The 27,892-nt window shown below is 40.0% G+C and overlaps 1 protein-coding gene and 1 pseudogene across 3 annotated transcripts in view; one reads left to right on the top strand and one right to left on the bottom strand.

The window, feature by feature from the left end:
- Positions 1-27,892, top strand: part of PDE3A (phosphodiesterase 3A) — a 275,116-nt gene that overhangs the window by 73,903 nt on the left and 173,321 nt on the right. Inside the window, exon 1 of one of the 3 annotated variants that reach the window (XM_045829054.1) lies at positions 7,301-7,323. The exons of the other annotated variants lie outside the window; for them this stretch is intronic. The gene's annotated coding sequence lies outside the window, so the exon portion shown is untranslated. Of the gene's footprint in view, positions 1-7,300; positions 7,324-27,892 lie in introns of those variants that run through there. 3 annotated transcript variants of the gene reach the window in all.
- Positions 3,655-6,095, bottom strand: LOC123812394 (annotated as a pseudogene).

The following is a 27,892-nucleotide window of genomic DNA, read 5'->3' as shown; positions in this document are numbered from 1 at the left end:
CTTTCTGGCACTGAATACATATGAACAACAAGTAGTCGTACCTCTTAAACTCACAAGCTCTTGCCAAAAAAATGAAAACAGACAAAAGCAGTCGGTGATAGTGGTTTTTATCAGCCCACTTACACTCTGAGGAGCTTAGACAATCACGTAAGTTTCTTATTCTATTGAAATTCATTGACTTTATGCATTAATCACTATGTTTCCTATGTGTTGCAGCAAGTTTAAGAATATTGATTTGGCAACAAATTGTGGACGTATATAAGCTCAAAAATTGCCTTGTGAGTGTTCAAAATTAAAAAAATAAAAGCAATAATTCTCTTTGAGGTAAACAATTCAAGACACAGCCTTAACCTGTCATAGGTCAGGCTATGCAAGAAGTGAATATGATGTAATGACCGTGTGTGCTCCATGAATTAAAATCAAACGTGGTTTCAGCAAATGTAGGGAAAGAGTGCAACATGCCTTGAATTTTCAGCCTCAGGCATGAAGAGAAGACTTGGGCCGTAATAGAAACAGGGAGTGTTTCTGTTGTGAAGCTTGGGTGTGTTCGAAGTAAATCAGTTTGTGTTCGGGTGAAGGAATCCAGAACCGGGTTTGAGCCCCTGAGGATCAATAAATTTCACACTAGCAAACACCTAATCCTGAGCCTTAGAAAACAACTCCTACTCTTGCCAGTTGTCAGCAAACCCGTCACCACGGGCAGTAAAATCTCCAAAAGCAAATCAAGTTGGCAGACATCACACACGTGCACGGGTCAGTTTCACAGCATTATTTCCACTGGGCCCCACACTATGGTGTTTATATTAGAAACAACTACTAGAAGTCTAGACGTAAATACTGGCATTACATTCTCCAGTGATGCAGGAATAAGTGTTAACATCTGTACCTGGGTGCATTCCCCTGCTTTGTCCTGGAAATATTTCACCATTTAAGAAAAGCCAACTACATATCTTGGGAAAAATTTTTCTACCATGTTGTGCAAATCCATCTAAGTCTTCTCATTTCCACCCCCCCTTTTTTTTTAGTTAACTCACACAATTATATGTAATGCTTTCCCAAATGCTTTGTTAAGCCCGGAAAACTTTATCCCCAAATTTATTGCGTGTCCAAATGGCTGCAGATTATAGCCACATGTGAATATGTATGTAATATGGAACGAAGCCAGTTTTTCAAATGTGGGTGGCAGTGTCTTTAACTCTGACACAGAATGCTTTGCACAGTAGTGGGAAACATCAGGAATCAACTCAAAATTCTTTAAAAGCAAACAGAATTTTGGAAAGACTAAGGAAAATGGGAGTATGGCCTCACCTTGTATTCCTCACTAACGACAAAAATACTTCCCTCGCTGTGTTTGTTGTTTCTTCCAGATGATCTTTGCACACCCCGTCCGTGGAGTATACAGCCATTGCCCTGTACTCATTTTTTCCTTCCTGGAGGTATAAATAGACCAGTGACGCTCAATGCTCTCTGCACTCGTGCATCATTCATACCGTACATCTCCTTTCTAGGTCACAAAGCTTAAAAAAAAATCAGCAGCAGTGGCAGAGTGTGAGAAGATGAGCATATGACCTCTCTCACCTCGAAGTAGTGCCTTTGATAGCATCCAGACAGCAGCGCACGGAAACATGACATTTGGCCGGTTCACGAATATCAGAGAGGAAAACAGCCATTCTTACCAAATAGCTTCAAAATAGCATCATCTGAGCATTTTTCTCTCCACCCTTTCTCCTCCACATGCCTGAAATGAAGCCCTTCCTATCCAAAGCATTACAAAGCATTAGTATTTTGTGAGAATTTGAAGGAAGGATTTGTATTCTATGAGAACTTAAAAAAGGAATATGCTTTTTTTGGGGGGGAGGGAGAACGTGAAAGAATGTATTTTGTGAGACTTTGAAAGAATTGGTTATTTTGTGGGAATTTGAAGAGCCTGCCTCGCCTACTACAACTAACTGCCTTCTTGCTTTGTCCGATTGGATAAGTTCAAATTGTGAGAAAGTGCCATCTTCCCTCTTCTTTCCTCTCCAGTAAAATAAAAACAGTCCTCCTCGCTGGCAGTCATTTATTATTAAGTGCCTGAGGAACAGTGTGCAGGGTTGAGTGTTTTGCGAGGAGGCGAGGAAGGAACATTATTCCCTGCTCTCCTCCAGCCTCTTCACTCTGTTCATGAACTGTGATCTTTAATTCAACTCTTCCCGAGAGGGTTAATTGCTAGAGCTAATTTCACATTTGAGGAAGGCAGGGGACGAGGTTGGTGAGTGGCAGAGGCAGTTCCCTTGTGGTCACTGAGTTTGTGTCCTGGACTCCAATGTGTTCAACCTTGTTCTCTCCTTGGTCTATCATACCTTTTTAGGGACCTGCATTCTTTCTTTGAATAAATATTTATTGTGTGCCTACTATGTGCCAGGCTATTTTAAGCATTTAGAATACCATCTAACAGTTAATAAATGTTCTGTTCCCTTGAAATTTCACTCTGATAGGTATCTCAGTGGAATAAATGCTGTGAAGAAAAAAACAACCAGACTGAGTGGAATTGATAGGTGGGTACAGAGCATATGTACTGTTTAATTTAGGTTGGCTAAGGAAACTTGAACTGATAAGGGGACATCTGCCTTTTTTCAGAGGAGCATACCCTGTGCATGTCTGGGGAAATTAATTCCAGGCAGAGAAAATAACAAATGTAAATGTCATAGGTGAGGGCACAAGCAGAGGAACAGAGCTGAGAGTGGTGTGCCAAGAGGCCGCTGAGGAAGCAGTGGGACACACCACAGAGGCCCTTGTAGGCCATGTGGCCTTGGGACTTGACTTTGACCAAAATGTGGCCTCAGAGGAGAGGCACGGTCTTTAGAAGAGTGATGTAGGACATAAACTGTAGACAGGCCGGGGTGGGCATGTGCTCAATTTTGATGAATACATATATCAAATACACTTTCATTTCAAAGGGAGATGCATGTCCAGATTTTGAGATGATCGGGTCTTCTCAAAAGAAGACCCGGGGTAAGAATTGTAGCATAACAGCAATCTGGTGCTAAACAAAGATTGAGTGTGTTTACTGGGTGCATGGAAACTCCGCCTTGTGACTTGGAGAACATGTTCAAGGTAAAAAACGGTTTTTAACTCAAGCTGAGTCAGAGTGTGAAGGATGAGCAGGTGAAAAGCCCAGGGACCTGCAGACAGGTGTTGCAGTTTTACAAAACTCACTGTTTAAATCAAGTATTTATCTTTTAATCCTTTCAGATATGTCAGCACAAGTTGTAGTATTTGGAAGTATGCCTTGATAACTTGAAAAAAGCTGTAGATATTTAAGGTATTTAAGAACGTGGTTCAAGTTTCCAGTCCAGGAAAGTTTAAGGCCTCGGTGTAGTAACAGCTCTCCCAAATGCTCTTCAGCGGTATCTGATTCACCTCCACTTTTCAAATTTTTCTGGAGGAAAAGACCAATTACTTTTTTGAATGTCAGCAGATCTCAAGGCCAGAGGAAAGGAAGAGGCTGACTTTATTGTTGCTCTCAATACCAAACAAGTCTTTGAACCAGTTCAAACTTCTGAGTTCTTGCCTTTGTGGAGGAGGAGCTGGGTCTGAACAAGGTTGGCCGGCTGGAGGAATGACTGTCCTGTGATGCAGGTCCCATGGAGGTGGGACCTGGAGTCAGGGTTTTCAGTGAGGAGCAGTTAACTGATCACAGCTGGATTCTCCTCTTTCATTAGGAATCACATGGTCCAGAGGCTTCCTTGGGCTTCTTGAGCCCCTTTCTCCTCCCCGTGGAAGCAAAGTTGAGAGTCTGAGCGGACCCTTCCACAAAGTTGGAAGGGAGAGAAGAGCTCTCACTTTAGGTATAGGTCGACCCCATGGTGAGGGACCATATGGAGAATACTCCCTGCCAAAAGCTGTATTTGCCACATCAAATGTATAAAGATGTTTTTCTAAGAGTTCAAATTTAAATTCTGTTTCAGTTAATTTTTGTCTGAGGTAAGAATTTTTTTTTCTTTAAATCATTGAGGTTTCTTTCAGCAGTCCGAGTTGCCAACCAATCACCATGGGCTTTTATTTCTCATGGGAGATTATCTGCCCTTGATAAGAATGAATGGTTCTCTCCAGTTCTTCAAGATCTTTGGCTCGCTTTCTATAGGTCTCCAGCAATTCAGCTGCATGGCTGACCTCTTCACAAGCTTTAGAAAGTTTCTGTTTTTTTCTCTAACCCAGTGATTTTCAGCCCTTTTTATCTCATGGCACACATAAACTTGTTACTAAAATTTTGTATCATACCAAAACAATCTATTTTTTGCCATATTGGCCATATTGGCAAAAAATAGGTATCATTTTGACTCATTTATAAAATAATAATGATAGTAATTACCTATCTTTTCTGCTCCAAAGTGACTTTTTAAAAAATCAGGTACCTATACTTGTATACAAAAATTTCTGTTACCAAGAATTAACCCATCAGACACAAGTACCTTATGTGACATGACCAATAAGGTGCAATTCTTTTATATGACATTTATGTATGGTTCAAGACGGGGCATTCACACTGGACAGCTATTGTTGTGCTGGCAGTTGTAATATTTTTATTTGACAAAGAGAAAAGAAGTCAGTGCTCATGACTAACTATTCAGGTATAGCATGTTTTAAAAATTCTTATGGCACAATACTCCATGATCTCACCTATAAGTGTAACCTAATTAACAAAACAAACATCAGCAAAATAGAAACAGAGACATAGAAATTAAGAACAAACTGACAGTGACCAGGGGGAGGGGGGAGGGGACAATGGGGGAAAGAAGGGGAAGAGTCAAGCCCAGGCACACGTATAAAGGACGCATGGCCAAAGATAATATGGGGGGGGAGGGTTGAATGTGGAAGATGGGGGAGGGGAGGGCAAGGGAGAGTAATGGGGAAAAATGAGGACAACTGTAACTGAACAACAATTAATAAGAAAAAGAAAAAAAGAAAAATAAAAATTCTTATGGCACACCAGTTAAAAATCACTGCTTTAACTGGTCGTTTTTTTCTACTGTTAATTTCCTCCCAAGTGTCCTTTCATGCTCTTGATACAGACAGTTCGGTCAGTCCTTTAAGTTTCTACTGAAGCTCTTGATTCTCATTTTCAGAATGTTCAGTTTTCTGACTGCAGAGATACTTGTTCAGTCTGGAGGTTTTTAATACACTTTGAGCTCTTCCTTTGTTTTATCTACTTAAGATAATTGAGTGTAAATTTAGTTTTCTTCTTCTAGGGTTTTTAAAGAAGACTGTAACTTAGCATGAATCAGCTTCTTCTAATCTCCTTTTGGTTTTGTTATCATTGTCTAAACTATTCTTCATTTCCAGTTCCAAGTTACCATCCATTAAGTCTTCTCCCAGCACACCAGCCCGGTCTCGCATCTTTAGCAAGCATTCAGTCGGAGACTTGACCTGAGTTTCCTTTTCAGTTAGAACTGGTTTTGCATATAGTTTGGAGCCTTCAGATGTTGTTTTCTGTTTATTGATCTTACTCACTTTTTCTTTCTAGTCTTCAACTTCTTGTAAAAGCTGTTCTTGGCTTTCTTAAAGTTGAGAATTTTCATTCAAAGCATCTTTTATAGCTGTCTTAAGTCAGCTGTCATTCATCTGAAATATTTTGAAGGTTGTTTTGGTCTCAGGTACTTCTGATTTGAGTGATTCTAATTCATCTTCTAAGGATTGTATCCCTTTTGTAATATCCACCATCGATTCATCTTGTTCAGAATGTTTAGATGTCTCTTCTTTTAACTCTTTTTCTAGAAGGCGTATTTCATCCTCAGCTCAGATTTGGAACTGTTCAGCTTTTCACAGATTGCCTCCAAACTTTGAACTCTCTTGACTCCTTCTCAAATCTGGGATCCTTTAATGACTAAGTCTTCATACTCCTTTTGTACAAGGCTACATTTTTCAAGTATTTTACATCTTTCTTCCATTAGTATAGAAAGATCTTTAGCAAAATTTTTCTCTCTCTCCGCATGAAGACAGTGTCTAATAGATGGAAATCTTCACAAAAACAAGGGAACAGCAAAAAATCCAATAATAGCTGCACGCAACAGCAATACCCATAGGAAACCATAGGGATTAGGACCTTTTCTCATGTCTTCAGGCAATGCTGCCACAACCCTGTGGTAGCTTTTACAGGGCCAGACCCAAGTATACCTGACAGGCAGTTCTGGGCTCTTCCATGGTGCTGAGGCTGCCTTGGCTGCAGTGCCCTCAGCCAGCGCCTGACTGAACCAACACTAGGGGGCAGAAAATGTGTAGCAGCAGCACTGAGTCCAATCCAAATCTGCACCAGGCAAGTGGACCAGACCACTGTGGAGCCGGCTGCAGGGGGTTGTTGGAGGGAATGGCCAGGAAGGCCTCAAGTGTCCACATCGCCCATCATGGGAGCCTCAGCCCCTACGTTGCACATTACCTCTGGATGATCTGAAGGTCCAATCATGTGCTGCAAGAACCTGCGACTCACCCCCTCCTCATAGCCTCACCCATGCTTTGTTTTAGGCCAGGCGGTCGGGAGGCAGGGAGGCTGGGCAAAGCCTCTGTTTTTGTGTGGCTCCTAAGACAAAGCAGGGTGGCGTGTGATGGAAACTTTCCTTCTTCCCGAAGACTGACTGCAGGGCTGTAAATGGATCTGATGGTGAATGCAATGAGACATACAGGCACAGACATGAGGTGCTCATGTGTGTATGAATTCCTCTCTTTGAAATAGTTTATCCAGAGCTTTCCCGACTTACCTGACCAGTTACCATCAAACCTTATAGAGAGAAAATCAAATACTTCAGGAGAAACACCTTCACCATGGCGTGAACCTGTATCATACTTTATTCATACCACTAAGCACATGTCATTTTTTTTAAAAACATTTTGTTTATTTTTAGAGGGGAAGGGAGGGAGATAGACAGAGAGAGAGAGAAACATCAATGTGCGGTTGCTTGGGGTTATGGCCTGCAACCCAGGCATGTGCCCTGGCTGGGAATCGAACCTGGGACACTTTGGTTCCCAGTCCGCGCTCAATCCACTGAGCTACGCCAGCCAGGGCTAGCACATGTCATTAATAGGAATTAAGAAACAGTTAATAGCACAAGAATATAAAAGGCTCCTAAAGTGAAATTAGAAGCTTAGCCATAACATATAGGCTCTTCGTGTATAACTTTACCTATGTTTTTTAGGTTCTTTATAACCCATTCATTTTTTTTAGAGATGTGAAGTTACATAGAGTTTATAAAAATTCTATGTGTTTTTATTAGTTCATCAAACCTTCCTTTCTGAGGATACGAGTCTGTGAAATTGGAGGTTGCTCTGCACAGTTTCTTCTCCTCATTGGTATGTCATTTTTCCTTTTTTTCCAGTGCATGTGTTCCAAGAACAGAGTGTCCTTTATGTTCATATTAAGTTGTAGCTTAACACGTGCATATAACGCTGATGGGATTCCCTGTACACCAGCTTCCCAAGCTAAGGACTTACATACTCTAGAATGTTAAATATTGGTACTTTTACTTATAATTTTAAAAATGGGGAAAACGAATAGGACAAATGATTTCTACTTTTTAGGAGTTGAGAGGCTATATCGAAATGAATGCTCCAGAAGAAGAAAGTATTATAAATAACACAAATATATGCCAAAAGTATTACTCATTCTAGATCTCCCTTCTCGAGATTTTGGATCAATAAGAAACTGTGTTTAAATGGAAGCTGTGTAGAGGCCCTTGTGCAGTGTGATGAGCCAATGAACTAAGTCAGCAGGTTAAAACCTGACCCTCTGGCCCATTTATTTTTCTCTCTTCTGCCTCTTGAAAAGCATGTTCCCTAGAGATCCATTCAGATAGTCACTGGGAGTCCAGAGGCCCCACCCTTTGTCCAAAACACTGCCGTGTGTTATGCAACATGTAAATCGTTCCCATTCCAGTCCCTGACAGCCCAACTCGTGGACGTGAAGCACTGAAACAGGATGCTTCTGTGAGGCACGGACACTTTGCACCAACACTCACAGTCTGTGACTGGACCTATTTTTGTTATACAAACAAATACGTTGGGATTTACATTTAAATACTATAGAGGATGTCAACCATAAAAAGCTGTAATAATTAAAAACCCTTGCTGACTAGGAAGCAATAATTGCCCTCTGTGTCGATAAGATGAGGAAGTGGTGGAAGACATGGAAAGGTGCCAGTGGGTGGCCCATCTAGCACGGTGCCCTGAGTTGTATTCAGGTGCCTGACTACATGTAATACTGTGTATGGCCATGAGTAATGCCGTGAATTGGAATTCTTTTTTATTTTCAATGTCGCTTTAAGGAAATTGTTTTAGGACTGAATTATGACTTGTCTATTATTTTAAAATGTCTCATAGTAGGAGGCCATTTTGTCTATTTCTATGTTTCTAGGTCTGTTTTCGTGTAGTTGATGCTGTAGAAAAGTTCAGTCTGAATATGGAAGCCACTTAATCTAGGAACAATTACCTGAATGTGGTTTTGTGTGTGATAGATAAAATTTGAATTTTCGAATAAAATGTTTCTCCCTCGTCTGTTTAGAAGTCACCACCTGCTGCTCCAGTGACTGATTTTTAGTCTGAGTGCTAGAAGGCGACCTAAAGAGTATGTTTCTCATCACATAGTTATGAGGACAGAAAATAAATTGCCCTTTGAACTCCCGAGTTGAGTTAAAAAATTGCAGAAATACACACAAACATTATTAGCTTTTTGGAGACTTCTTTGTTTTTCTCATTGTTGGGTGGGCAGCCTTTGTTAAATATGCTTTCCAAAATTTTTGCTTGGTTGGTGAACTACTTGACTAATGTATTATTTTAATAAGTACACTCAATTTTTATCTAATTTGGACTAAAAGAAGACAGCTGTTAAAAATAAATTCTAAGTTATTGGTTGTTTTCATCCTTTAGAAAATTCTGGTTTGAGAAATAGCAGGTAGACTTAAAACAGTAAATTATAAATATGTGAAATCTCTGGAAAAGATTCTTTAAGGAAGAAGATAAAAGAAAGGTGGTCATGGATAACTCAGTTTTCTTTTGTTTGTGCATCAAGGAATCTTAATTCTTCATTGAATTATAAGGATAGGTTAGCCCAAGCCCTTTATAAATGGAGGAGGACACCCAAGTCCCAAAGCTTTGTATAATGATTTCCTGTGTTTCTGCCTGCTGTTCTTTCCATCACCCCACAGACCTAGATAGTTCATCATTAAATGTTTTATAAAAATGAATTATTACTCTTGATTATATAAAAGAGAATTTTTAAAAAGCTCTTTTTTTAAAATTTACTTTTAAAAGCATGTGATTCTCTCTTAAAAGCATTGAAAATGCATCTTCTGGCATCTTTTACTAGGTTTTGGACTGTATTTCTTCTGTGCTGTTAAGATATCCGCTTTAATCTGACTATTTGAGCTAATAAACAGTGGAATGTTTTTCAATGGATAAGAACATTTCTTTAAACACTTATTTAAATTAATAGCAAGTCTGCTTTTTGCAGCCAGTTTTATGACTTTGTCCTTTATGCTCAAGCAAAGTTGTGTTGTTTAGATTTTAAAATAGCAACATTATTTTACTAGGATTGAACTTTATTTATGAATTAATTATGGTATTTATATTTTCATTTGCAATTATTTTCTGAGTATCCTTTTTTATACTATGAGCTATCTCAGAATCTTGCTTTCTTTATTTTAATAATATTTTGCATATTATATATTTTGTATTTGTGTCTGATGCTTATTATCATTAGCCTTTTGTTTGGAAATTAAAAAGGCAGATGATTGAGTTCTGCACTAGCCTTTGGTCTAGGGCAAGTTATTTAGTTTCTCTGGATCTTATTCTGTCATCTGTAAAATGCTCCAATAATGTAGACCTACCTATAGGATTGACTGTAAAGACTAAATGAAGCAATCACGATACATTGCCTGGTATGGTATTAGAAACCTAGTAAGTTGTTGCGAATCACAGTTATGTAAAGATGCAAGAGGCCACTCAAGTTACACTGACAACAAGGTCTGCCTAATGTTTCAGGTCTCACCGATAATCTTGCCTGCACTTCCTCTTCCAGCATTGTGCAGCTTCAGACAAGCCACATTTAAGAGAATTATTTCACTGTTGTTGTTATGACTTTTAACCTAACTACTGTTGAGAGGAATTAGAAACAAGTACTTAAGAAGTGTTTGTTCACTGCATGTTAGTCATGAACTGGCAAGCATTGTAACTGGATTTTGTAGGACTTCTCTTCACATAGGATGGAAGAGCAACAAAGTACTCTCTAAAAGCTTCACACATCTTTACTGGCAGGAGTTATTTTGTTAAATGACCCTAGAGGAGATGTAACCAAAGAGCTTATTTTGCACACTGTGAGGCTGCCACTTAGTCAATAAGTATATTGCTAACATGGTCTAATTCTTTGAGTCCTCACAATTCCACTCTGAACTGGGAAGTGAAGTCCAAAGCCTTGAAGCTCACAGATGCTTTTCTATGTTTTGAACCCAATGTAACTAACTGGGCTGCTGCAACTTAAGTCAAGCTCATGAGACAAGTGCTGGTGCAAAAGAAAGTCATTCAGGAGAATGGTGGACTCCCATCTCAAAGACCATCCTCCCTCCCTTTCTTCCTCAAGCCCTTGATTCTTTTAGGGGTAGGGAGGGGGAGGGCCTTTTTTTTTCTATTCAGTTATCTTGTTAGCTTTCGGTAGGTTTGGGGATTACCCATTTATCTTTCTAGATTTTAGAGCACTAGGGTCCTGTCCATTCAGCTCTCTTGCCCTTGGCTTGCTCAGGCTCTCTCCATTCATTTTTCTAGCTTTTGGCACACTCATTGTCAGAACTTCCCCATGGGCCATCTTGGTCAATGCGGGAGAATCCCTGGGGCTCTGAGTGACTGATTGTGATAGCAATTCCCCTCTTCAAAACTCTGGGCCCTTGTAATCTTATAAGGGTAAATGGATGGAGGTCTCATGTTCTGTACTTTTTCTTGCTGTCAAAGAATGTAGTCTTACCTAATCTCCGTGATTCTTGCTATCTACTAAAGGAAGAAGGATTTCAAGGGCGGAGAGAAGCCTTTACACAGGGAGATGGATCACTGTCCTCAGAAGGTGGCATGAACAGTGTGTAGAGGATGGCACAGCTGAACGAGTGAAGCTGGTAGACTACTTCATATTTTGGGAGGCAGTATTGCACATGGGCTTCCGAGGTGAGACCTACTGTGTAGACAAGTGATCAAATATTTATTTAGTGAGGGGTATGTCTAATAGTGCAGGGGAAGTTGTAGTGAAATTAGAAATTGGAGAGGGTACCAGGGGTGTCCAACCTGCAGCCCATGGACTGCATGTGGCTCAGGATGGCTATGAATACAGTCCAATAAAAAAATCATAAATTTATTTAAAACATTATGAGATTTTTTTGTGATTATGTGTCACAATGTATTTATTGTGTGACTCAAGACAACTCTTCTTCCAGGATAGCCCAGAGATGCCAAAAGTTTGGACAACCCTGGACTCAAGGATCCGATGAGCAAATCCTGAGTGGGGTTTTGGGTGGCACACCCAACAGTAGGATAAACCTGCTGAGGGAGCCACTGTGCAGGAAATGTGGACAAAGGCATTATCAGTCTAAACATGGGCATAAGGTATAGCAACTGTCAAAAATAATAATAAAGTGTAACATGGTCACTTAGCTTTGGAAGGTACTGTCCCTTTCCAAAAGAGGAATTTTAAATCTCAGGAGTGCAGGTTTATCTTTCTCATGCGGTATCAATAGCAGTAGCAAGATCTGAGTCCTTCTCAGATGGCACCTCCTGTATCCACGTGTGGTATGTCCCAGGCTTCATTCCCATGAGCTTTAGGGAAGAGTATGTTGTCAGTAGGACATAATAGGGACTGGTCCACTGCTTCGCTCACTAGTGTTCAGGACGTTTAGTCTTCTAGGTCTTTAGTAAGACTCAGTCTCCTGGCTGGAATGGGTATAAGGGCCCATTAGACAAGTAGAGAGACATGCAATGAGCAAAGTTGTTAATGTTTGCCCTAAATGTTTTACATATTGCTGTATTTTTGATTCATGTTCTCAATCTAAAGGGGGTGTTCCTAAAACAGAAACTTGAAAGGGTTTTTCGTAGATTATTTCAAAAGGGCTTAATTTAAGCCAGCTTCTGGGCGCTGCCCTAGTCCAGAGCAAGGCAATAGGGAGTGCCTGGTTGCATTTCAAATGTGTTTCCTGGTATATTTTGCCAGACTCTCTCAGTCTCCCCCTTAGATTGGGGTCTCCAAGATGCATGTAGTTTCCACTGAATCTTGTAGTGCCTATCCTATCTTATGGGAGATTTCTGAAGTGAACAATGGTCATTGTTGCTTTGAGTGTTATAAGGAAGTCCAAACCTAGGGATTATTTCTTTGAGTAGAAGTTTTGCTACTTCATTTGTCTTCTCGGTTCTAGTGGTGTATGACTCTATCTATCTAGAAAAGGTGTCTGCAAAAGATTATATAGTAAAAATTTAAAGTTTCCTGTGGTTTTAGGCATCTGTGTAAAGTCAACTTTCCAGTCCTTAAATGGGCATGTCCCTTTATATTGTACTCCCTTTCCTGCTGGGGCACGTTCTTGTTTTTGGTGCTTCTCTGACAGGCCCAGATCATCTTCTGAGTGGTCCTGTGTAAATGAAGGCCCTTCAAATTGTGTGTGGTCTAATGCACTCCATTAAAACATCCCTTCCATAATGGGTCCCTTCATGTAGGCGTTTGTGGATGGGATACACTAGAGCCTCAGGGAGTAAGATCATACTATGAGTGTTGATCTTCCACATAGAATTAGGGTCAGTGATAGAGAAGCCTCATTCACAGACCCGTTCCTCATCTCATTCTGTGTAATGGGGTTTAAATTCTGACATGTCCATGTGGGGAATTAAAACCCTAAGAAGTGGCAGCCTTCAGGCTGCTTGTCTTGCTGCTTGATCGGCAGTTTGCTTTCTCTGGCTTGTTTAGGGACGATCCTTCTGTTGTCCTGGGCAGTGCATTATAGCAACCTGGTGCTGTAGATTCACTGACTCTAGCAATTTTAAAAATCTCTTTTGCATGTTTGATATCCTTATTTCCTGAGGAATACCAGGGACTACCATGAAGGCATATTTAGAGTCAGTGTAGATGTTAACATTCTTTCCCTGCGACAATGCTAAGACTGTGGTCAGGATTGTCAGTTCAGCTTTTTGTGCCAAGGTTCCTATGGCGAGGGCTTGGGCTTTATTACCTTATCAATATTGACTACCAAGTACCCAGCTCATTGTTGGCCATGAAGCTACTCCCGCCTGTGTATAATTCCCAGTAAGGTTCTGTCAGTGGCTGGTCCAGTGAATTTGGTATGCTGCAATAATCTTTGTCAATGATTTCCAAGCAATGACGTTGGAGGTCTGAGCTTCCCTGTGAGTCTGGGAGTAGGGTGACTGGGTTCAAGGTGGTGGTGGTTTGTTTGTAAAATAACGTTTGGGTTGTCTAATAAAATGGTCTGATATTTTCCCATGTGCCCTGCTGTCAGCCAATACCCTCCTTTGTGTTCTATTAGGGTTAGAACCTGGTGTGGTAGTAGGTTGCTCCAGAGTGAATTTCTCTGCTTCCTGTAAGATGTCACAGCTAGCTGCTATGGCCTAGAGGCATTGTGGCCAATCTTTTGTCATGTGATCTAGTTTCTTTGAGAGATAGGCTATGGGTTGAGGGTTAATTCCCAGGGTCTGGGAATTAACGAACCCAGGGTCTGGGTTCGTTAGTACCTGAAGTCCAATTTCTTGACTTTCATAAATGTATAATTTGAAAGGTTCCTATAAACTGGGCTATCTTAGTGTGAGGGCCAAAACTAGTTTTTCCTTCAAGGTGCCAATTGCCACCTGAAATTCTCTTGTCAAGTCAAGGCATTCAGAGTCTAGTCCTTTCAAAGAATTATACAGTGGTTTTGCTACGAGGCCTAAGTTTGGAATCCAAATTTGGCAAAATCCTTTAGTCCCTAAGAATCCATGAAGCTGCCTCCAGTCTCTTGGGTTTTTATCGTAGCAATAGCTTGTTTTTAATCAGTGATCAAGCTCCTAGGACCTTGTTTCAGTTGAGATTCCAGGGATGCCACCTCCTGTTTACCAACCTGGGCCTTGTGGGGTAATTGGTACTTGATGTTCTCTTTCTGCCAAATGAGCCAGGACTGTGATGGTGCTGAGCAAACAGTCTTCATAAATATTACTAGCTGTTGGTAAGTCATCTATATATTGTAGAAGAATTCCCATTTTCAGTTGAATATCCCTGAAATCTTTTGCTAATATTTCCCTACATATGTTCTTGTGGCAACACAATCGAACAGTAGTGGGGCATGGCTTTAGTTTCTGGATCCTGCCATTCGATAACAAATCATAGTTAAACCTGTTGTTCTGTTGGGATGCAGAAAGAAAGCATCCTTTGAGTGTACAACTGAAAATCATTTGCCACCCCTGAGCACCGTGGTCAGCAAAGTATAAGGGTTAGCTACTGCAGCACAGATGTCCTGGACAGTATCATTTATACAAGGTCATGCAAATTGATAGTCATCAGAATGAGTCTTTTTGACTGGTGAAATGAGGTGTTATAGGGAGATTGGCATATCCAAATTAATCATGATTTTAAGAATTTCTGCAATACTGGTTGAATTCCCTCTAGAGCTTTTTTTCTAAGGGGGTATTGTTTCTTCCGTGGGATCCATGCTGCTTCTTTTAGGTTATTTTTTATAGGTTGGATGTTAACTGCCCTACCTGGGGATCCATTGGTCAAAATGGCTCGATCCCCCTGGTTGTAGATCTTAGGTGGGAAGAGTTCACCTTTAGGTTCTTCCGAGCCAGTCAAGAGCACCTGGAGCTGGAGAGCATGCTCCTGTGGGACTTCTAAACATAATGGCTGCTCTTCAGGGGAAAAAGTTATTTGTGCATACAATTTACAAAGTAAAGCTGAGCCCAACAATGGAATGGGAGCAGTCTGGCATGTAGAGGAAGCTGTGCATTAAGTTTTTGATCCCCAAGTTGGCATTCTAGAGGATGAAGGAATGCCTGTTTTTGTAATTATCTATTCACTCCAGTAACGGACACCACAGCTGAACTCTTCTTGGTTAGTTTCGTGTTTAGCACTGAGTATATAGTTCCCGTATCTATAAGGTATTCAGGTAGCTTGTTCACCACTGTCAATTGTAACCAGGCTCCTGTGGGGAAATAGTAACAGGTCAGAGGTATCTAGGTGAGTTCTTCATTCATGATCAGATTTGTCATTCCTTTCTTGTAATTCTCGGTGAGGGTTCTATCCCTTTTATTCTCCTTTTTGAGTTCCAGGCAGTCCTTTCTCCAATGGCCTTCCTCCTTGCAACAGACGTAATGATTGGCTTCTAGTGGGTCTTTCTTTTTTTCTTTTGGGTCCTGCCTTTTTCTTTTCTGGTTTCCCTGCATAGTTTCTAAGAAAACTGTGACTTGCTTTAATTTTCTGGTTTCCTGGGCATGGTAAACTTTAAAGGCTATGCCCACCAGTTGAGATGGGTTCATTCCCAATACCCCATCTAAACATTGAGGATTCCTTCTGATATCTGGGCATTTTGCCCAATAAAGGTCATTTTTACCATTCATACATTTTCTGGTACCTGTGGATCAGCATTAGTGTGCTTTCAATAGGCCTGATAGATCTTTTCTTAAAATTCAAAAGGATTTTCATTTGGTTTCTGTTAAATGACCTGTGCCATATTCAGTCTCTTTTGCTTAGGCACCCTTTTCTTAAGCCATTCCTATACACATTTGTGTAATGTTCTAGGGAGGCTAGGTCCCCGGCGCATGGGTCCTAGTTAAGTTGTATCAAGGGCATCACACCAGCTGGGTTGTGGGTTCCATTGGGATTCTCTTGATGGAGGTGATGAGCCTCTTTACTAGCCTTATTTATAACCAACCACCTTTCATCTGTTGTTAGCAGGATGTTATGGAGAGCTGGTGTGTCTGCCTAGTTTCGATTGTGTGTGGCCATAATGGAGGTGATAAGATCTGCCATTTTCTGAGGATCCTCGCTGCATGAGGGGTTGGAATTCTTCCAACACAGCAAGTCTGAAGTGGAAAATGGAGTGTGGGGCCAATAGCAGGCAGTGGGCTGGCCTCCCTGGTTTATTCTGCCTATAAGGTTATTTCCTCAAAGGGAACGGTCCTGATCCAGATAAGAGTGCTTTCTGGCCAAATTGGGTGCCCTGCTGGGTCTTCCAGGGGGCATTCCTTCTTCATAAAGGGGTGGAGTTATTGCTCCTCTGGGCTCTATTTCAGGGGTGTCTAGCACTGGGGGTGGTGGCAGGGGATATCTTCCTGCTGCTAATCCTGGAGGGGGGGGGGTCCCTCAGATTCAGTGTGAAAAAAAATCATCTCCTTAGTTTCCTTTTTTCCTGTGTCTTACTATCAGGGAGGGGTTTTGAAACCAATTCTTTTGTCCACATTGTTAGGTTATTCCCGTTCTTTCCCAAATCCTTATTGTGTAAAGACATAATGCCTGCACATAAAGTATTTCATCCCATTTCCCTGACCACTGGCCAAACAGTTCCGTCTATGTGATGGTATAGTAATTTAGGGAACTATTTAGAGGCCTTTTGCCCCCATAACTTAAAGTATACATAGGGCAATCAGTGTTATTAGAAAACCAATTCTTTCTTAGTCATTGGATCATAGCTGTAGATGGACCAATTGCTAAAATTAGGTTGAGTGGACACCCTTCAGGAGTAGAAAAAGAACAATCCCTGATGGCACAATAGTACAAACCCAAAACATAACCATAGAAAGACCCAGACAAAGCGGGGACATGTGAACAAAACTTGGATCCATAATTCCATGGGTCCAAACGAGTGCTCATGAGCAAGTCCTAGTGTATTATCTCATGCCAACTAATACCACAGGCAGTCTTGACTAGACCTGAGTGGAACAGAGCCCAAGTGGCACAGCACCCAAGTGGCAGGGATAGCCTACCAAACAGTATTGCAAATGGTCCTCACCAGACCCAAGTGGCACAAAGACCAAGTGTCAGGGATAGAGGAACCAGGGTGTGCATGCTGATTCCAATTAGTCTTGGGGTCTCTCTGCTCCCCAGAAACCCATTTTTCTTTTGCCATCCAAGCTTTTCAGGCAGTTGATACCTTGAGGAGGAGTGCAGGGAAATTCCCCAGGAAAAGCTCTTAGCAGCTGCTGGGAAGTCCCCACAGCCCCACTCCTGAGGTTAGCCTACTGCAAGCATCTGGGACCCCAGCTGGGGCCCTCTGGGACTTACCAAGGTCCACACTGTCCTGTCAGACTTGCCAAAAACTGTAACCACAATGCAGTTTCCGCTGCCTGCTGCAACAAAAGCCAGACTTGTGAGACAGGTGCTGGTGTGAAAGGGGAGAGGTTTATTCAGGTTCCGTGACCTGGGAGAAAGGTGGACTCCCTTCTCAAAGACCATCCTTCATTGCTGCTCAAGCCTGTGGTTCTTACATTTTTTTTATTTTTAAAGATTTTATTTATTTATTTTAGAGGGGCAGGGAGGAAGAAAGGGAGAGAAACATTGATGTGTGGTTGCCTCTTGCACGCCCCAGGCATGTGTCTTAGATGGGGAATCACACCAGTGACTCTTTGGCTCACAGGCCAGCACTCAATCCACTGAGCTACACCAGCCAGGGCAAGCCCGTGGTTCTTATAGGGATAGGGAGGGGACATCTTTTTTGTTTTCCTTCCCTAATTATCTTGCTATCTTTTGGTGCACTCAGGTCCCGTCCATTCATCTTTTTAGCTTTGGGGTGCTCAGGCACTGTCCATTTATCTTTCTAGCTCTCAGTGCACTTGGAGTCTTGTCCATTCATCTTTCTAGCTTTTGGCAGAGCTCAGTGTAAGAACCTCCCCCTATGCCATCTTGACCAATGGGAGAGACTCCCTAGCACTTTAGCTGACTGTTTTCCTACACAGTAACACCAGTGACAGCAGGCTTGAAAAAGCATTAATCACAAAGCATGAGAAGGCAGAGAGTACTTCATACCATCCCCATTGTTGTGTTTAATTTTTATTTTGGGGGCAGATTTTGAGACATATGTTCAGTTTAACCCTGAAAGATGTCTAAGCCATTCTTTATACCTAGGAGTGACTGAAATTTTCAGACTTTTTTCTAGCTACCCCAACAGTCAGGATTTTTCTAGTTACCTGAATGTAACATCCAAAGTCCATTTTTGCCTGTCCTTTGAACTTCATTACTCACTTTTACTATGTTGTAATGTCCTGTCAGTTTTATATCTGTCATCTTGAATCATTCCCACAGCCTTGACCCATTTTAGCCATCTGCCACCTAGCTGGTTGTCATGGTCTGGTGTCTCTAGCCTCTCCCCTCCCTCCAGTCAGTCTTTCCCATTGTCTTCAGAGCCGCTTCCCTCCAGTATACATCTGCAGGGTGCTGAGTCAGGGCAGAAGCTGACCAGCTCCTTCTGAATTTGAAAAATTAATTCAAATGCTATGTTGGTGATGATAATGATTTAGGAATCTTTCCAGTTAAAAAACACATAAAATCCCCTTTTCATAAACACAAGTGCTTTTATATGTTTTCAAAAGATACTACATACTGAATAGTGTCTAGAGAAGCACAATGATTTTAACCACAACAGATATTTTTAATCATATCTGCAAGTGAATATTGTGTGGGAGTAGAGAAATAAGAGTCAGTTGTTTAGGAAATAAAAACAGTAAATGATTTAAAACAGCTTAACAGTGCTCTAATGGTAAATAATGCCTGAATTCTGAAAGTAAATGTCAGTGCAGAGAATGAAGGCAGACAAAGTAGATATTCCCGTGGGATAACTGTTCTTTTTATGGTCTTTCAGAGAACTCTAAGTGATATTCTTTGCCAAAAATGGCTTTGGAAAATTGTCTTCTTTTTTTCCAGATTTGATTCCACCTCTACCTCTTCTTGGAAATTATATCTTAAATTTAATCTCTTTCCCTTGGCAACAGATTTTGGACATGACAATGAAAGCACAAGAAACAAAAACAAAAATAAAAAAGTAGGACGACATTAAACTAAAAAGGTCCTGCACAGCAAAATAAACCATCAACAGAATGAAAAGGCAAATTACAGAGCAGAGGAAAATATTTGCAAATTTTATATCTGATAAGGCTTCATATCCAAAATATGTGAAGAAGTCATACCATTCAATAGCAAAAAAAACAAAAAACAAAAAAGCCACCCAGAAACAACAACAGCAGTGCAATTTAAAAGTGTGCAGGGGAACTGAATAGACATTTTTCCAGAGAAGACATACAAATGGTGAACAGGTAGCATGAAAAGATGCTCAACATTACTAATAATTAGGGAAATGCAAATTAAAACCACAATGAGATATCAAATCCCAGCTGGTAAGATGACTATTTTCAAAAGGAAAAGAGATAGGTATTGGCAAAGATGTAGAGGAAAGGGTTCCCTTGTGGACTGTTGGTGGGAAAGTAATTGGTACAGTCACTATGGAAAACAGTATGGAGGTTTTTCAAAAAATTAAAAATAGAACTACCATATTATCCAGCAACCCCTTTTCTGGTTATGTATTCAAAGGAAATTAAATCAGGATCTGGAAGTGATGTCTGGAGCCCCAGGTTCACTGCAGCATCATTCACAATAGGCAGGATGTGGGAACAACCCGTGTTTGTCTGTGGATGAATGTATAAAGAAAATGTGTATGTACACAATGGAATATTAATTCAGCCTTGAGAAAGAAGGAAATTTATGACAGTTACAACAACTTGGATGGACTTTGAGGGCATTATGTGTAAGTGAAATAAGTCAGGTAGAGAAAGGCAAATACTATAAGATATCACATATAGATGGTATCTAAAAAAAAGTCAGACTCCTAGAAACAAGGAGTAGGGTGTGGTTGCCAGGTCCTGGGGAACAGGGGAAATGGGCAGGTGTCAATCAAAGGGTACAAATTCTCAGTATAAGATGAGTAACTTCTGGAGATCTAATGAGCAGCATGGGGATTGTGGTTAATAATGCTGCATTAAAGACTTGAATGTTGCTGAGAAAGTATATCTTATATGTTCTCACTACAAAAGAGAAATGATAATTATGTGAAGTAATGAAGGTAATCATTTTACACTGCAGGGGTAATTATTTTACAATATATGAGTACATCAAACAACGTGCATATGTTAAACTTATACAGTGTTATATGTTAATTATACTTCAGTAAGACTGGAAAAAATAATCTCATTCATGGTTTGTTATATGTCTAATACATGTCAATAAAACTCTGATTGGTTTTTCTGACTTGCTTAGCAGAGATCATTCAGTAACATCCATTATTTTTCTTAACTTTTAGGGTAGTCTTTTAAAAAATACACTAAAGCTTTGTCTAATGAAATAAATTTATTGCTAGAATTAATGGCATAAAACAGGAGTGTTGGGATAGCGATGGAAAGTAGGTTTCATTATGAGTATTGTTTCTACTTGATTTGAACATGGTGTTAAAAAGACTCTGAGGCTGTATGTCAGCTCAGTGGGAAAGAGGGAGGTAAGAACTAATGATATCTGAGTCAGCTGACACTTAGGGGGTGGTTTTCCAGGGGCATTTTCTGAGTTCACGTATGACCACTCTCATTAGGGCGTGAACCTAAAATCATCTGCTTGTGAAGGTCAGATTATCCCCTGGCTCACCAAGTGAGGACACAGGGAGAGCCTGGCCATCTGCAGCCCAAAGAAAGAGCTTTCACCAGAAACTGTGCTGGCACCTTGACCTTGAATTTTTAGTATCCACAACTGTGAGATAATAAATTTCTGTTGTTTAGGCCACCCAGTCTATGTTATTTGGCTGCGGCAGCCTGAGCTGACTAATACATAAGGATTACCTGGCTTCATCCTGGAAATTAAGTCAACATATCAGAGAGCAATCTAGCATTTGAACTATTTAATATCTCCATAGGATTTTATGGTGTACATGTAGCATAGAGAACAATCTAATTTTTAATTTACCCACAAGGCTTTTTCAACCCTGCCTGGACATTAAAATCTCCTTCAGAGCTTTTAAATATGATTGATGCACATTTCCCTCCTGAATCAACTAAATCCAGTGTAGGGCTTGGTGTTTTTAAAGAGCTCCCCAGATGAATCTAACACACAGCCAAAGAAGAGAACCACTAGCCTAAACTAACTTCCTTTCCAGTGCGCTTCTTATCGGTGAATCCCCATTTCTGGCGGTAGAGTTTGATCATACTCTCACTTTCCTCTGGGTTCCCCTTTCCATATCTCAGAGCAACATTACTAATTTGTGAGCAACAAATTCATCCTTTTTCTACTGCCTCAAGTTCTTTAGTACTTAAAATCCTAGAATACAGACAGAAGAAGGAAAAAGTATGTGCATTTTCTAGGTTTTTGGATTCTGGGCAAAATTGGTAGTATTTAAAGCTGCACATTTCCAATAAGTAAAGAATTTTAGACTTAATACCAACATATTTGATATGTGATACATGTTCCTTTTAAGGTTATTTTGTGGTCTTCCCATTAAAAAACTATTTATTGAACATTTGGTATGCCTGTTGGCTACTCAGGATGTAAAGTAGAAGGTAACATTTAGAATATTTTTGTGTCAGTGTGGCACTGACATGATTAGTCAGAAAAGACATGGACCATGAACAGCCCTGATGTTCATCCTGGTGAATATTGGCCCCAAAATTAACACTGAAAGAGACAGATACATCTCTACCCATTTAGGGTCTATAAAAAAGTCCAGCCATTGTTAATATAACGAGAATGGTTTGCACAACATCATGTAATCTGGCAGCCAAGGACAGTGGACTGGGATGCGTATGTGTGATGACTTCACTGTACTAGTCAATGGGGGTGGTAGATGCTGTTGATTGAGCATGTGTACTATGTGGCTGTCACATTCAAAATGACTGAGCATGTAGAGCAACGAATCTGCATCACATTTTGCAATAAGCTTGAACATTCCTCCATGGAAGTTATGTGTATGATTCAGAAGGCCTCAGCTATGGGCAACTGGTGATTGGCAGCTTCATCATAACAACACACCTGTTCATACATCTTGTCTCCTGAAGAGTTTTTTGACAAAACATCAAATCACCCATGTGACTCAGCCCCCCTTCAGCTCAGATTTGGTGTTCTGAGATTAGCTTTTCCTAAAACTAAAATCACGTTTGAAAGAGAAGAGATTTCAGATCATCGATGAGATTCAGGAAAATACAACAGGGCCGCTGATGGTGATTGGGAGAACTGTATTAGGTCCCAGGGTACCTAGTTTGAAGGGGACTGAGGTGTCATTGTCCTATATACACTGTCTTGTATCTTGTATCCTCTTCAGTAAGTGTTTTTTTTTCATAGTGCATGGCTGGATACTTTCTGGGCAGACCTCATATTTTCTGGGGAAATGGATGAGAAAAAGACAATGAAGAAGGGGTTTCTTAGTAGGTGCAGAAAGGAATTCAGTGTCTTTAACAAATTCTAGCTAATTCCATGTATTACGTATTTTTCTTTTATTTTTTCAAGGTCTTCAGTGGAAAATCTCTGCTGCCTGACAGTCAGTCTCTTTGAGGTCAATTTTATGGGTGGGGGTGGGGGGAACGGGTTGCTTTTGTACATTCCAGCAACTTCAGCTGCTCTCTCCACTCCCCCTGTAAACCTGTTAGTGGGGAATTCTGCATCTTAAAGTGAGGAACCACTTTTTTTTTTACTAAAGGTATAATATTTAGTTAAATATAAAATTCTACACTCCTCAGTCATTAAATCTGTCTCTGAATCTCACTTTAAGATCCTTCAGGGGTTTTTTTTTTTTAATCAAATGACCACATTATCACAGCTGCAACTCATCTGAAGAACTATGTCTCAGAAAAACAGTAAGTAGCTAGTGACTCTGTATATCCTGAGAAAAAAATGGAGTGGTTTAAAGTCTAAATCTTATCAGGGTTTCCTCTGAATTTTTTTAGATGTTGGAATGTGTAGCTTGATCTTGTTTTCAGGAATTTTAAAATTTGGCTTGGATTAAAGGGCAAAAGTTTGGGAACATAAGCAACTAAATATCTAAAGATATTTAAAAGTGTGTATAGGCTCTCCTTTTAAATAAACTAAAATGATTGTTTGCCAACATAGTAAAACTTTTAAATATGCTATAGTTAACATATTGTAAGTGATGCTCAATGTAAATTTGTGTGTGATCTTACAGTAGTTAAGTTGTAAGACCTTTAGTTTTCTCAATAATCAATAATGAATAATTCAATTAGGGAGGTAGCTCTTAGAAATGATGTCAAGCTTGCTGTTATACCAGTTCTGGTGAGTTACCTCATTAAATTTTTGCATTTAAAAACTATCCATGAAGAGTTGGGAATATTATGCGCATGACAGTGTATACATATGTACACTTTGAAGAATAGCAAACTGATAATCTCCTGTTCAGTTTAAGAAATAGAGCATTACCAGTAGCTAATGGTACTGGTAGCTCCCAGTTTTTTTGGTAGCTCCCTGGGGACACCACACTGATCCCTTTCTTTTCTTCCTTACATAATTAATCCATATCTTGAGGGGGGTTTTCTTAAACCCTTACCCGAGGACATGCTTCCATTGATTTTAGAGAGGAAGGGAGAGCAAGAGAGGGAGGGAGGTGGAGAGAGAGATTGATTGGTTGCCTCCCACAGGCACTCCGAATGGGGACTAAACCGGCAACCTCGGCATGTGCCCTGACCAGGAATTGAACTGGCAACATTTTGGTGCCCAGGACAATGCTCCAAGCAACTGAGCCATGTCTTGAGTTTTGTGATAATAATTCTATTGCTTTTTTTAAAAAATAGGATGAATCCTTCAAAAAATATAATGTTTAGTTTTGTCTATTTTTGAATGTTATAATATTGGAATTATACTGTGTTTAGTTTTTTATGACTTTTTTCACCCCACTTTTTGAGATTCAACTATGGTGATGTCAATTACTATATATCAGGTCCTTGAATATATCATTTTGATTGATTTCATTTTATTATAATGTCGATGAGGGGGAAAAAAACGATTGATGACCAGGGCTACTGTTTGTGTGGAGTTTGCAGGTCCCTCCCTGTGTCTGCATGGGTTTTCTCCAGCGCTCTGTTTTCCCCCCACACCCCAAAGATGCGCACACTAGGGGCACTGGTGCGTCTACACTGTCCCCATCTGAATGAGTGTGGGTGTGTGTGAGAGTCTCCTGCGATGGGAGGGCATCCTGTCCAGGGTTGGTTCTCACTTGACACCCTGAGCTGCTGGCGGAGGCTCTGGCCACCCTTGACACTGTAGTCAATAAGCAGGTTGGAAAATAACTTGTTTTTATTAATCTCTCTTAACTGTATGGCTCACACTTATTTCAGTGTTTAATTTTGGAAGCATTTTGAGTCTTTAATTAGAAGTGTGGTGTTGTTTTTGTGATGGGAATAGGATGTAGGGACTTAACTCTTAGTAGTATCATGTACCCTGTGGTAGCATGGGTTTTGCTATACGTCCTTTTACTTCAAGTTGCAGTTTCCAAGAAGCTATTGAGACTTTAAATGAGGACTTAACTGTAGTTCATTCATTTCCCATTACATGTTAATATATTGTATGAAGCTATTATACCACCACATATTAATCCATTCTTATTTGATAGACTTTTTGACTTTCCCAGTATTTTTGAATATTACTAGCAGTATGCATTAAATTGTATGTGGCCTTTAGTGCACATGTACAAGTATATCTTCAAAGTGTAAGCCTGTAAGTGGACTGCTGGGTCATATGGTATGTACTTGTTCAACTCTTTGAGAAGAACCAAACTACACTCCACAGTGGGAATAACAACGTACACTGTCCCACACTGCCCCTAACAGATTGAATGGATTCTCATTGTTTTACACACCAATAAGTCTCATGGGAATGAAATGGAATGTGCTATGGTTTTAATTTTCATGTTCATAATTGATAATGAAGTTGTACCTCTTTTCATGTATTTAGGAGCCATTCATGAGATGCCTGTTTGTGTTTTTTTCCCATTTATTATTATTGGGTTGTCCTCTTATTTTCTCAAATTCCTTATATATTTTGGATATGTATCTTTTATCAGTTGTATTCATTATGAATGTTTTTTTCTGTTTTCTTGGATTTTCATTGTCTTGAAGGTGATCATTTTGATGGTAAAAACTGTCTTTAAATTGTAATTGTATTAGTGTATTTATGACTTCTGTAACAAATTGCTACAAACTTGGTAGCTTGAAACTACACACATTTATTCTCTTATAATTCTGGAGGTCAGGAGTATGAAATCAGTTTCACTGGTGCAAGAATGAAGGGTTTAGGAGGCGTTTTTCCCACCAGAGATTTTAGAGGAATTTTTTTTTCCCCTCTTCCAGCTTCTAGAGTTGCATTTCTTGGCCTCTTTGGCCTCTTTCTCCATCGTCAAAGCCATCTGCTTAGTTTCTTCACTCCTCACATTGCCTCTGCCACTGTCGTCCTTAGATTTTTTTCTGGCTCCCTCTTATAAGGATGCTTCTGATGGCATTTAGGACCACCCAGATAATCCAGAACAGTCCCACCATCTCGAAATCTTTAATAATGTCTGCAAAGTCCCTTGTGCCCTGTAGGAGATTGCATTCCCGGGTTTCGGGGAGTAGGACCTGCATGTCCTTGAGACCATTACTCAGCCTGCCACAGCAGGCGCCTTTGGCATAGAGGTGGAGCTGCTGTGAGTGTCGAATCTCCACAGGCCAGGTTAGCCTGATAGCCTAGTCATTTGTTAAGAAGACTCTTTAGATGACTGTTGATGTTGTATAATGATGAGGCAAGTTTTCCTTTTCTTTCATCTACTTCTTATGCTAAGTGTAGGGAAAATATAATATATACTTCTATATATTATATCTTTGAGAATTCCTGGACTCCTCTCCTTTCTCCCACATTGAAATCTGTAAAATGCCCAAATTCTTGGGCTGAGTGCCCTCAGTGAGCTCACCCTTGCTTTTCCGTGTGAGTTTTGTTCTGTGGCAGGATCTGAGTAAAAGGGAGAAACATGATGCGAAGACCTTCTGTAACCTCTTTGCCTAATTAAATGATTTATTAACTTTAAGCATGCTTGGTATGTAATGAACAAAGGAAATGCCTTTGGTTTTGTGTTTCTGAAAATAAATTGGGATTTAAAATGGGCTGAAGACACAGGCTGTACTCCTAATAAAGGGAGAAATTGAAAAGCAGATGTTCTTGGAACCTTTGGTGGGGAATGCAAGAGGCTGGTCCTAGATAAGCATGGACGTAGAAGCAGGAGTGAAGTGATTCAGAGCCAGGAACCCATGAGCACAAGCATTGTTTAGATGCTTCAGTTTGTGTTTAAGTTTGTACTGGAAGTCGTGGAGTTTAAAGTTAAGTATTGCTTAACTTAAACGTCTTTGCTTTTATCACTTGAAATGTATACCATTTATTGTCCTTTCTTTTGTCTGTAAAAAGTTTGTTCTTTTGGCTTTTTATTCTTATTTTGAGGACTGCAAAATTACTGAGAAAATGCTATCACAGTATTGCTATTATTGACAAGCAAAATAATACCAATGTCATGAACTTATGATTGATTTATAATGTCCTTAGACTAGGTAAAATCAATGATAGTATCAAAGCCAGGTGGTAAAGGGGAAACATATGATATCTATGTTATGCTGTATAATATTTGATTGTGTCATATTTGAGTTTTATGAGATGGATTTGATGAAGTTGTGATCCCAATAAGGAGAGACTGTCAGCTCTTCTGTAACTAGCATATAAAATAATTAATATAAAAATTTCAAGAAGCATTCAGAGAAACCCGACTGAATAAATGAGGAAGTCAATGATATTTCTGCCCTAAATATGGAAACGTGAGGACAAGTTTCAGATCACTAGTCCATCTTGATCACGGCCTGTCCTATTGCATCTCATGGCATCATGTACCTTGTGATCCTACCACAGGAGGATGCAGTTGGCACTGAAGGGGATTCATTGCATGTGATTATCTGATTTATCCGAGATGGATAGACTGTGAGTCTCTTGAACATATGCTTGAGTCCGCAGGGATTCAGACCGTGCCTGGGGTTTAGATGGAAAGTCCTTCCCCAAAGAGCAAAAAGATATGTCAACAAAATTATAGCCCTTGGCAAATTCCATCACATTGATTTTGATCTGTGGGCTGAAAAATGTCAGTACTCATTAAACTATATATTTAAAATTATTAAGAATATAATTGCTGAATGCCTTGTATTCCTTTCTGCCATTAGCAATGAAATGGCAGCTGAGCATTTGTTTTCTCTGGTGTAACAGGGTCACTGTTGTTTATGAAAAAAAAGAAAGAAAGAAAACAAGAGAAATCACTTTGTCTCTTACTTAAACTGTCTAGGAATTGAGCACAAGTGGGTCAGCCCCTCATTCTATTCATATCATCACTGCTGAGCCACGTTTTGAAGTGTTTTCCTGCAAACACTTGGTGAGCACTTCCTCACCAGTAGGGCCCAAAAGAAGGATAAAAATATTCCCGGCATTTTCAAAAGGTTCAGAGTCCATTGGATAATCTTTTGGAGCAAAAAGGTTTTACGCATTTGTTTAGGGATTGCTTTTGAAATATGGAGTCCTCCATAAAAGTATGAGTTTAATATTTTCCCAGTAAATACCTCTTTATTTTTCATTTTTAAATGTATCATAGTAAAAGAATACTTTGTGCCAGAAAATTTATTACCCTAATAATCATGATAATTATCAGGGAGTTTGCAAGTAAGAAGGGATTCCAGCCTTCCAGCTTCAGAATGATGCATGCGTGCTCCATTGTTAAACACATAGTTTATTTTTACCAAGTCATAAAGAATAGCTCTTCTACTTGAGATGCAAAGTGTTCAAGCCACAAGTCAAGAGGAATAATTGAGTATCTAGCTAGATAAATAGGAGGAT

The sequence above is a fragment of the Phyllostomus hastatus genome, unplaced genomic scaffold (assembly GCF_019186645.2).
Source record: "Phyllostomus hastatus isolate PE091 unplaced genomic scaffold, TTU_PhHast_1.1 phas_scaffold_93, whole genome shotgun sequence".
Lineage (NCBI taxonomy): Eukaryota > Metazoa > Chordata > Mammalia > Chiroptera > Phyllostomidae > Phyllostomus > Phyllostomus hastatus.
This window is presented reverse-complemented; position numbering and strand designations above follow the sequence as displayed.